This window comes from Sus scrofa, chromosome 8 (genome assembly GCF_054392235.1).
Source record: "Sus scrofa isolate SSC_HxYL_T2T_F1_AM1 chromosome 8, Sscrofa_HxYL_maternal_Yorkshire_Landrace_v2.0, whole genome shotgun sequence".
Taxonomy (NCBI): Eukaryota; Metazoa; Chordata; class Mammalia; order Artiodactyla; family Suidae; genus Sus; species Sus scrofa.
Genome location: NC_139390.1, coordinates 97,678,747 through 97,691,032, shown reverse-complemented (window position 1 = coordinate 97,691,032; position 12,286 = coordinate 97,678,747). Strand labels below are relative to the sequence as shown.

General features: G+C 32.6%; 1 long non-coding RNA gene across 1 annotated transcript in view; it reads left to right on the top strand.

The window, feature by feature from the left end:
* The window catches only part of LOC110262157 (uncharacterized), a 42,500-nt gene extending 30,463 nt beyond the window's left edge, over positions 1 to 12,037 (top strand). Inside the window, exon 3 of the long non-coding RNA XR_014812979.1 lies at positions 9,912 to 12,037. This is a non-coding gene — a long non-coding RNA (uncharacterized LOC110262157). The remainder of the gene's footprint in view (positions 1 to 9,911) is intronic.
* Positions 12,038 to 12,286: the final 249 nt, after the last annotated feature.

The following is a 12,286-nucleotide window of genomic DNA, read 5'->3' as shown; positions in this document are numbered from 1 at the left end:
GTGTAAGTTAGAACCTAGTTTAATGAATGCATTCTAAAATATAATTAAATATTAGTGTATTTATTTAGTGTTTATTTATTTAATGTTTAGCAATTACTTATTGAAAACTCAATTATCCCAACAATTGCATTTACTTGATATCTTTTTTTAGTAATTTGATAACTGTAAAAGTTTAATTATAAAACTCTATTTCATAACTGTAGGTTTAGAAATAATAATTTGCAGTTAAATAGAAATTAAAGGTGTCATATTTGAAACAATTCCTATTCATATTAATATGTAATGGAAAATGTTACAGATTTAAAATATGTAGCTTAATAAGCATATAATCCATTAAGTATAACATGTATTTAGTACGTGGTATTTGCTAGGCACTATGGAAGGATATGAAACCATTTGCTCCATGCAGATGTTATTACTAAAATAATGGGAGTAGAATTTAAATATATTGCAAAGCTATGCTGATGAAGAAGCATATGAATAATGTAAAGCATAGTAAAGAATTCAATGAAAGAAGAGGGAACTTCTGTCCAGAAGGATCCATGAATGGTTATTAGATTATGTTAAGTGTCAGTTAGAGCTGATCTTACTGGATAGGTCCTTCAAGATGTAGGGAAATGGAGGATAAAGCTATAGAGTCGAGAAAGTTGATTAGATTTTGTTATATCTCTAGTCTTACTTTATGGCAAGATTTTCAAAAAATGTTTGAACAAAATACACTTTTAAAAACAAAATGTGTCAGTGATATACCCTCAGGATAAACAAGTTACAATAAGGAATGGATCTATGTAAGTAGTCAAAACATAGTCTAACAGATGTGTTCATTGTAACACAGAAAATGAGTAAATGATTCATGTTTTTTATTTACCTTGCAATAGAACACATTTTAAAAAGCTATTTTATATTAAAGAAAAAATTAAGATAAAAATCAACTTGAATTTTATAATTTTTTAAAAACTACAATGCACATATTTACTAAAAGGTAAAATCTTTTAAATATATTAATGTATGGTTTACATATTTTTATGTTGTACTCACATTCAATTAGAAATACCCTCTGGTTTAGGGAGAATTGGAATGCAGAGACAAAAACATTGAGTATTAAGAAAAAATAAACCAATGGGACTTAATCAAACTGACAAGCTTTTGCACAGCAAAGGAAACCCAAAAGACAACTTACAGAATGGGAGAAGAGAGTTTCAAATGATGCAAGTGACAAGGGCTTTATCTTTAAAATGTACAAACAACTTATACAACTCAACAGCAAAAAAGCCAACAACCTAATGGAAAAATGGGCAAAAGACCTGAAAAGAAATTTCTCCAAGGAAGAGATACAGATGGCCAACAAGCACATGAAAAAATGCACATCCCTGATTATTAGAGAAATGCAAACCAAAACTACTATGAGGTATCACCCCACACTAGTCACATTGACCATCATTAATGAGTCCACAAATAACAATTTCTAGAGGAGGTGTGGAGAAAAGGGAACCCTCCTGCACTGTTGGTAGGAATGTAAGTTGGTACGACCACTATGGAGAATAGGATAGAGGTACATTAGAAAAATATACATAGAACTACTGTATGATCCAGCAATCCCACTCTTCATTATATATATGGACAAAACTTTCCTTCATAAAACACATGCACCCTCATGTTCATTGCAGTACTATTCACAATAGCCAAGACATGGAAACAACCCCAACAGACGATTGGATTAGGAAGATGTGGTATATATGTACACAATGGAATACTACTCAGCCATAAAAAAGAACCAAATAATGCCATTTGCAGCAACATGGATTGATCTAGAGAGTCTCATACTGAGTGAAGTAAGTCAGAAAGAGGAAGACAGATACCACATGATATCACATATCTGGAATCTAATACATAGCACATATGAACATTTCCACAGAAAAGAAAGTCATGGACTTGCCAAATAGACTTGTAGTTGCCTGGGAAAGGGGAGTGGGAGGGAGTGGGATCGATTGGGAGTTTGGGATTAATGGATGCAAACTATTGCTTTTGGAATGGATTAACAATGAGATCCTGCTATTTAGCACTGAGAACTTTGTCTAGTCACTTATGACGGAGCATATAATGGGAGAAAAAAAGAATGTATACATGTATGTGTAACTGGGTCACTATGCTGTACAGTAGAAAATAATTATATTGGGGAAATAACAATAAAAACATTGAATATTAAGCTTTTAATTTCAAAAATAGGAATTTGAAATGAAACCATTTCTGGTTTCATACTGTGTCTGCAACTATATATATATTTATGTTATCTATGTATCATTATTGTACAGGTTATGATGTGTAATAGAATATCCACCAACTTAGAGAAAGCCAGAAAAATCCTTCCAGCCAGTGAGTGAGTAGAGGGAGTGATTGAGAGAGAAAAGAACGGAAGTAGGATGCTCTCTGGGTCCCACGAGTTTGCTCATAAACTTAGATATAAGTTTGTGTATGTTGGTGGTGGAAGGACCATGAAACAAACAAAACAAACAAACAAAAACCTTTAGTTACAGGGAAACTGCAAACAGAAAGGGTGGTTCTGCTCCCTATCAAGCAGTGTTCTGAGCCTGTTTGCTCTTAGATACATTTCCATCCTTTATGACCTTTCATTAGTGAAAGTAAATGTTCTATTCCTCTCCTTCCCTCATGAATTCCACCTGTATCACCAATAACAGGATACAAATCTTTAGAGAGCGAAGAAAGTTACTTTTTTTGCACTTCTAATTGAAACATGAGCACAGTATATTTTGGGCAGTGTTATTTCTATTCACCATGTAATTCTTAATATTCAGAAAAATATTCCATCAGATACTCTTTTTTTTTTTTTTTTTATCTTTTTGCAATTTCTTGGGCTGTTCCAGCGGCATATGGAGGTTCCCAGGCTAGGGGTCGAATCGGAACTTTAGCCACCGGCCTACGCCAGAGCCACAGCAACTCGAGATCCGAGCCACATCTGCAACCTACACCAGAGCTCACGGCAACACCGGATCGTTAACCCACTGAGCAAGGGCAGGGACCGAACCTGCAACCTCGTGGTTCCTAGTCGGATTCGTTAACCACTGCGCCGCAACGGGAACTCCCAGATAGTCATTTTTAAAGGTAGGGGTAGGTCCTTACCTACATTTAATCTTTTCTTGTAGAAAATTTCCAAACTGTATTTGTTATCACTCATTTTGGACACTTTCTGGCTAGCAACATTTCTCTTTTCTCCAGAAGAACCTAACATGTAGGTCACATCCCCTTTACGTGAACTGTACCCTTTGACCACACAGCTTGATAATAGATTACATAGAACTGTCTTCCCTCCAAATGTGAAATTTGTAATTTAGCAACACAGAGATGGCAGTTGATAGAACTAACATAAGTTAATGGCAGCTAGAAGAAAAGAGCATATACCTATTTAATAAATAAATATTACTATATCATATACCATCCAATGGGATAAGAACTAGGGTTATATTGTTTTTTGAAAGAATGTACATTCTGAACCTGTGTGGTTTACAATATAATAGGAGTCATAAAATATTAATAAGAAAACAAATATATAACTGCAAGTTGTAGTAAAAGGGAAGGAAATGATTAAAGAACAATGACGAAAAGGAAGAAAGAAAAGGCCTTCAATTTTCTATTGATTAGTAAGGACTCACTGCAGTGACTGACATATGAGCCAAATCTGAAAGCTGAGAAAGAGCCTCCATGTGAAGTCCATTTTAGAAACAGAAGAGAAATTTTTTTATGTTAGATAAAACAAATAGGAGTCCAGTGTATTTGATTTGAAGGAATGAGAAATACAATGGGATGAAATGAGATTGTTAATTTAATTGGGAACTAAATCTTACCATATTTTATTGTCCATCATAAGGAAAGATTACTTGACAATACTGTGATTTTGACAAATAGTTTCAATAGTTGTCATGGCACAGGCCTGATTGCATTCAATTATATAGTAATTGGAATTTTGAAAGTGGGGACAGCATGTGCTGGCAAATAGTCTTTTTAGTTTAACTATGAAGAGCACTAGAGAAATGGTTCAAGAACTAGAAAGTTACATGGGGTCAAGGGGATATAATTTAGAATGTGAGACATTAGAGAATATTCAAAACTTAAAGACTGCTAAAATTGCCATAATTCCTCTTATTCCTTCCATTTTTACCATCTTGTTTCTCTGATTGGATGAGACGTCATTAAGTAGGGACCACTTGTTCTGCCATCTTTAGAAAGCGCCCATAGGCTAGAGCAGCATAATTCAACTCTACCTGAAATACTCCAAACAAATGAGTTACACTCTATCATTCTGGTAGGCTAACTCTTTTTAGCATTTCCAAGGGTAAAGATGTAATCATGGTGGTTAATTCATGGGTAAGCAAGAGACCAGGCTACAACCATTATACCTTTTGCAAGCTTCATAAAAACATGACAGCAAAGAGAAGAATCAAAGTAACTCCTAGTGAAAATTGTTTGAAATATGCTTTCGATAAAGTTGCTTCCAAAAGTATTTAATGTTTGCATCTTGAACAACCTAGTTTATGTTTTGTTTACTATTCAAAAAGTATAACATTTTTCTTTGGCCATAGGGAAGTTGGGCTTGACTTCTTTATTAGTATCTGAGGGCTTCTGTATAACAAAAGACTTACTGTCTCAGAATTCTGGAGGCTAAAATCCACTATTAAGGTGTAGGCAGTGACATGTGCCTTCTGAATGTGCTGGGAAAGGGTACTTCCTTGCCCTGTGCAGCTTCTTGCAGCCTCAGATATACCTTGATTTATGGCAGCATAACATGAATCTTCATTTTGCACTTGCTCTGTCATTCAGGTTGTCTTCTCTCTTTGTGTCTATTTCTGTGTCCAAATTCCCCATTTTTATCAGGACCCAATCATATTGGATTAGGGCCCATTCTAATGGCCACACTCTAAAGACTCTACTTCCAAATAGGGCTATATTTTGAGGTACTGGGAATTAGGATGTCATCATTGACACAGGGGGCACAATTGAACCCATAATATCCCTTATTTCCATGTATAAGGATGTTTTTAGTGTAATTGTCCCTGATCTGGTGCATATTCTTTAGTAATTTTCCCCCCAAAAGGAGGAATGAGATACCTGCTTAGTAGCAATAGACTTGTGTTCATGTTTTCCTGGACCCATGGATCTGACATACTTAAAAGCCATAATTCTTATGATTTTATTTATTTTTTTTATTTCTTCTCCTTAACCTTTAGGCTAGTAGAAAGACACTGCAAATCCCAACTGCCCAGCAGATGGGATCTTACAAATTGGCTCAGGGAGGGAGTGACAAGCAAATACATTAACTGCTCCATTAGCTCCCCCTAAGCCATTGTCTCTAAAGAATTTTTATGATAATAATTGTTGTTTTTGGCTCCTCTATGTCTGATGTGTGTCTGCTATCAATTAGTATCACATATCTACAGAGAAAAATGTTACTATTGATCAGGCACGTAAGTTTAATATATCCTGACATTTTCTTTGAAAATGTGAGTTAAGGTCCAAATGTTTGTCTCTCACTTTGGCAACCTTTCTTTATTTGATTCATGAAAAATTAGTCTGCATGCTACACATGATCTATATACAATATATTTGATTATTATCAGAAGCATAAATCCTGAGAGTATAAGACAAGAGACATTAAATTTCAGTGATTGCAATTGCATACAATTATAGCATGGTTAATAGATGTGTTAGTGCCTACATCAGGTTTATTATTTCAAACTGATTTTGTTGGTAACTTTTTGTTATTTTTGTTTCCATATGCAATACATAAAAACACAAAAAAGTGTTTTTTCATGTAAAAATTATAACGTGTTTTAGAAGGAAATTTCCCCTTATGTTTATTTAAAGAATACATGGCCACAGAGGTAGCCATTGTAAGAAAATGAATAAATAAATATCATATTTAATAAAGATTTTTAATACCCCATATATATCTATAATTCAGAGTCTTTCAGAATACTTACAAATATATAACCTCTGTAAATTGAGAGTTAGTGAAGTAATTTATAAGAACCTCTAGTGTTGTCACTGTCCAATAACATATCCAATAGCCATATATGCTTTATTTAAATTTAAATTAATAATAATTAAATAATATTAGAAATTCCTGTCACTCTAGTCATGTATGAAACCACACATGGTTAGTATCTACCAAATGAACAGAGTATACTATAGGACAACTCATCACCACAGAAAGCTTTATAGTTCCTGTTGTGGCTCAGCAAAAACAAACCCAACTAGTATCCATGAGGATGCAGATTTGATCCTTGGCTTGTTCAGTGGGTTAAGGATCTGGTGTTGCTGTGAGCTGTGGTGTAGATCACAGACATTGTGGCTGTGGAGTAGGCCAGCAGCTGTAGCTCCAATTAATCCCCTAACTTGGGAATTTCCATATGCCAAAGACACAGCCCTAAAAAGATTAAAAAAAAAAAGATAGTTTTTATGGGGCAGTACTTCCATAGAGTCTAAAGATTTCATGAATTTATTCGAGTATTGATTCTTTAAATAATTTCTAACAAATTAGTTACTCATATATGCCTATTATTTGAGAGTCCTTTCCTTATACTCCCTTATAAGCACCACCTCTAGTGTTAATTCACATTCTGACTTTACTGAGGATGGTCATTTGGGGAGGCTCATGGTATATTAGTTCTTTAATAATGAGGGGCAGCAGCCAACACCTGAAGCTCCTCTGGACTTGAGGAAGGTGTAAGGAGGTGTACAGATTTTTCTCAGAGGATCATGACAAAATGAATTTTATTTTTAGCTCATATCCTAAAACACAAATGACCTTTCTTTTGGATGAAATGGGATAATACCATTCTCTTTGATGAAGGATGACAAAAATGCAGATCACAGAAGAAAAATAGAAAAGAAACAAACATTTAAGTCACAGAATAGCTGGACAAATAAAATTTATTCTAAGCTAGACTTTATAAAGTCTATTTCAAGAGAGTGATGTTATGATTAAAAGACAAATGTGGACCTTTATAAAGTTAAAGATTAGAGACTATTCATACCTTTATCAAAGGACTCTAAAAGACATTAGTACTTGGGGGAAGAGCTGGATAGCTATAGAAGATTCTATATAGCACATAGGACATGAACTTGAATTTATAAAGAACCAAATGAAGAGGAATTTATATAAATCGTTATATATTATCCATTATTATCTGACACTTAATGGGAAGTTTATAGAAAAATAGGTAAATTTATTACATCTTTGAGTTTCTATGTAGAGTAGGCGTTTAGGTTAATGTATAATTTGCATCTGTATAATTTTGCTAAGGTAATTTTTAATTATTATCAATAAATTATTTTTGTTTATTTTAGAAAAAATAGTTAACAAATTTCCTGATATATGCCCAGACAGCTGAGGGGAGGGGTGTGAGATACACTTTATAATTAAAAATAAAATTTTTAATCTTAAATAGGAAACACTAATTTTCTCCTAATGTTCTTTAGAAAATGGCTATCCCTTTGTGCTAGACCATGATGTATTATGCTATAAATGTGTTCAGCATAGTAAATCTTTTTAAAGTACTTGGGTTTTGGAGTCATGAACTATTTGAATTTTGGCTCTATTTACTGCCTGTCTGACCTTGGGAATTATTTAAATTCCCTAAAACTTAATTTACTCATCTGTGAACTAAGGATAATATTACATAATTAATATGTAATATTTGAATAAGATGACTTTGTATCACTTAGAAAATGGTCTGCTACAAGTAACGAATAAGGAATAGATTTTTAATCATGGCTCTACACATGAAAATCTTCTCATTTAAAAATATTGATTAGATGCACATTTATGCTAAAGTTATTACTCACATTTTAGTTTGCAGCAATTATAGCAAAACATATTTTGATGTGTGATAATAATTATTTGAGAAGTAAACCTTCTGGGAATTGAAAAGAGTGTCTTGTGTTTCTTGGCTTGACCCACATTGACAGGTAAATCAGGTACTCCTTTATTCTGCCAAGGTCATTCCTTCCAATTGTGCATTCCACTTGGTATTCAGGTTTGCATGGCGTGCTTTGAAGCTATAGACTTGTCTTATTCCTGATAGATCTTAAGCTTCTCTTAAACTGGAGTGAAGTTTGCATAACAGTTTTAATCACCAAAGAATTCTTTCAAAACTCAAAATTTGATTTTTCTCCTCTATATTCTGTGGGTTTTCTATTATCTTATAAAAGAGGAATATATGACTTTTAAAATGTATTATTGATGTGAAACTTTACCTCAATTTGCAGAATTCTGATTATTTTGGTCATTCTTTTTTTTTTTTTTTTTTTTTTTTTTGTCTTTTTCCAGGGCTGCACCTGCAGCATATGGAGATTCCCAGGCTAGGGGTCTGTTCCTGTCAGCCTACACCACAGCCACAACAATGCCAGATCCGAGACGCATCTGCAACCTACACCACAGCTCACGGCAACACCGGATCTTTAATCCACTGAGCGAGGCCAGCGATTGAACCCACAACCTCATGGTTCCTAGTCGGATTCGTTAACCACTGAGCCACGAAGGGAACTCCTATTCTAGTCATTCTTATATGATGTTTTGGGAGGAAAAAAATGAAAATAAAATGCTAGGTCTTATGATGATTTCCAATATTCAACAATAGAAAATCAATTTTAATATTTATTTGACATATATAATATTTTTGGAATAATTTATTTTGCATACAATTAAAAGAAATTTATTTTTCCTGTAACCTTGGTGCTCTCCTAAGAATACTGAGGATAAAATCCTGTCTGTACTTTTTCTTAGTTCTAGGTTGCCTCTATACTAGCCAAGATTCTCCTCAAAATATCATTATATTCCAGAATTTTAAAACAAAAATCATTTTTAAATTATTTTTACTTAAGCCACTTTAATTTATGGAAAAAGAATGACAGAAACTTACTGAGGATTATATAAGAACCATGTGCTAGAGATAGGATTTGGACCAGATTTAAAGGTGGGGGTATATTGTGTATATAGGCTTCTATCACTCTTTAATTTCACAAAAAGCAGCATAATAAACATATTACATGTTACTTTTGTACTTAACAAAATACATAAATATAAAATAAATCTTGGAAATCACTGCATATGAGTTGGCAAAGACCTTCATTTTTATGCCTGCATTATACCTCCTTTTAAATATGTTCTTATTTATATTTATTCACACGTAGCTTAAATATATTTTTCTTCAAGCCACCAACAGATGATTATTTAAGGGATTTCCAGTGGCTAGCTATTTCAAATGATCCCATAATTTAAAAAAAAAAACTGTAAATATATCATTTAATTTATATGGAAGTGATTCTTCAGGGCAGATTCCTAGTATTGAGGTTTTAATTTGCAGCTCTGATGGAAGTGTCTTGTACAGGTGAAAAAATGCTGTGAAGAATTAATTTTAACCTGGAGAAATCTCACCTTCACTTTCTAGCAAGTAAACTCTGGTAGTGCATAGGAAACCCCTCCTTTGAGAGTAATTTCCACTACTAGTTAAGGTACTTCCTGTAGGCTTCAGTGGGCAGCATCTGAAACATCTGAATAAGGATTTGCTGACTCAAACATCCGTATAATTTATACATAAATACTAAATCCTTGTAGGGAGAAATGTTATCATTAATCTGACCATGAAAAATATAAGCAGAAATGAAAATTGTATACAGTCTGATGACAACAAAAGTACATTTGCTTATTGACAAACTGATGATGAAGTGGGGATTTTATATAAACTGTAATTCCTCTATGGTTCAATAAATGCTAAACCCATCAACAATAAACATAATCCTTTTAAGTCACTTGATAATGGATTCTGACATTGACATTCATGGTTTCATAATCTCTCATCTGGAAGCTTCTAACAAGATTTATAATATTTTTTTAGGCATATCCTGAAAGACAAACCAAACAAAGGGATTACTGTGACATACTCAGAAATAAAATGCTCAACACTACACAACTGTACATGACTGAAAGTAAAAAAAGCATGTGACATCTAATTGAAACTACATTAAAGATTTAAGGGAATAGGATTCCTCACCTTGGAATGCAGCCAGGAGAAGGATAAAGAATTCAGAGTTATCATAGAAGAATAATGTGGAAATCCTAACTGCTAATCCAAAAGATCAATTACTATTATTAAAATGACTTTCTTACAGTGAGTGTAAATGTTTTATATATATATATATATGTGTGTGTATAGGTATATATATATATATATACATATGTATAATTTAACATGTATGTTGAAATTATTTCAACACTGGATTTACCTTTTATTACAACTGCAACCACAATTTTAAAATATTACATGTGAAGAGATATTACCCAAAATTCAACCTGAGTTGTATTTTTCAGTCAAGCATACCCATAAAGATAATATTTCTAGATTTATAAATACCACTGTCAAAGATCAAGCACTATGAATATTAGGGAAATGCAAAAACTAATTTCTTGAGCAAATCACAAATTGGTGGGAGGAGGGAGGGCAACAAGCATTTGTGAAACAGGTTAACAACATTGTAGTTCAAATGTGATTACTTAATACAATATTACATAGTAATTTGTAGTTAATAGGTTTATTCATATTATCTCATATGTGTGGTTGTTCTTAAAAGAGATGAGTCAGAAGAATCACAGAGAGCAATACAGTCCATTGTTATAGTTCATACAATTCAACACTAAGAGCTACAGGGAGCAGGTGGAGTATAGATCTAGGATAGATTGTGGTCCACAATGTTTAACTGATAAATTCCAACTGAGATAATTTCTTGCAGTAATTATAATCCATCTGTAAGATGACATTAGGACACCTACTTTATTAGAAAAAAGCATTATATCATGTGAGCTCCTGTGGGTTTTCTATCAATGCATTATAATTCAAAAAAGACATCCATGGTCAAATAAATTGCAGAAAAGTTGTTATAAAACAGTCAACATAATGAATAGATTTACAAGAGGATGATATATGCTTTTTCAACCCAGAAACAATCTAGTCCTTTATTCACAAAACTCTTCTTCTGGTACACTCTATGTTTTGGATCTTATTCTTATTCACTTTTTTTTTATAATGTTCCTGAAAAAGCATATATACAATGTCAAATCAAATATAGAATGAGAAACAACAGATTTGTGCTTGCCTCCAAATTGTGAAGAAATTTATAGTGGATTATTAAAGAAAATATACCTTATTTTATGGGCTATTCAAAAGTATGTTTTTCATTATTGTTGAGTTTAGGAAATTACTATAAAAACTAAAATACTCTTCTACAGTTAGAGTCAATGCAATTTTGTTCACATAACGAGAAAACGTTGTTTTTATTGGTCATGTGTTCTAAACCTGTCTTCTAAATGGTCCTTCTCATAGCTCTTTTTTTTTTTTTTTTGTTATATGAGAGTGAAAATGGTACTTCTAAAAAAAAATGTGATTTTTAAAATAGGATTAGACTTTTCCTTCCAACTCTTATTTGTCTGTACTTCCCTTTTCTTTCAAGCTCTCTTTAATCTTTGCTTTCCCATGTCCCTCTTTAGTCTTGTTCACCAGTGATGACAGTAAAAATAGTCTATAAAAATAAAATAAAATAAGGTAGTATTTAATTGCTAAATATAATCATCAAGTATATAGGATTTTAAAAAAATATTTTTCATCAAAGCAGCAATATAGCTTATTGTTTCTCAATTTGTAAAAGCTAATTAGGTCATGGCATGATTTCTGCTCTGTGAAAGACACAATTCTATGTAATCCAGGCAGCTTGCCATGGAACAGATGGTGAGAAAGGGAAATTAGAATCCACATTTTCAAATAAAATATTTTTATTAAGGAAAATACCTAACTTCTATAATGGTGATTTAGGACTTGGGAAGAAATATAAAGGTATTCAGTTACTTTTTGGTTTTCTTTCTTCACGTATTTGCACAAATGAAAATGTTTTATTCTGTTAATTTCTATTATTTCATATATACTGGTATTTAACTTTTTACTATTAAATTATTAGTTCTGTTTTGATCTCATTCCTACAGTTTGATATATGTATATATTTTTTTTACTAGCAGACTTGCTAAACATGCTTGGAAATTGAATTGAAATATATTTATATAGCTTTTTTCCCCTCATTTAACATATCTAGAATAAACATATCTTTATAATTATTCCTCAGAGATGACTTATATGGGTGGTCAATACCCATTTTTCTTGATGTCTACTTCACAAATGAGCATAGATAATATTAAGTTAATTTGAATTTTCAAGTCACTCCATTT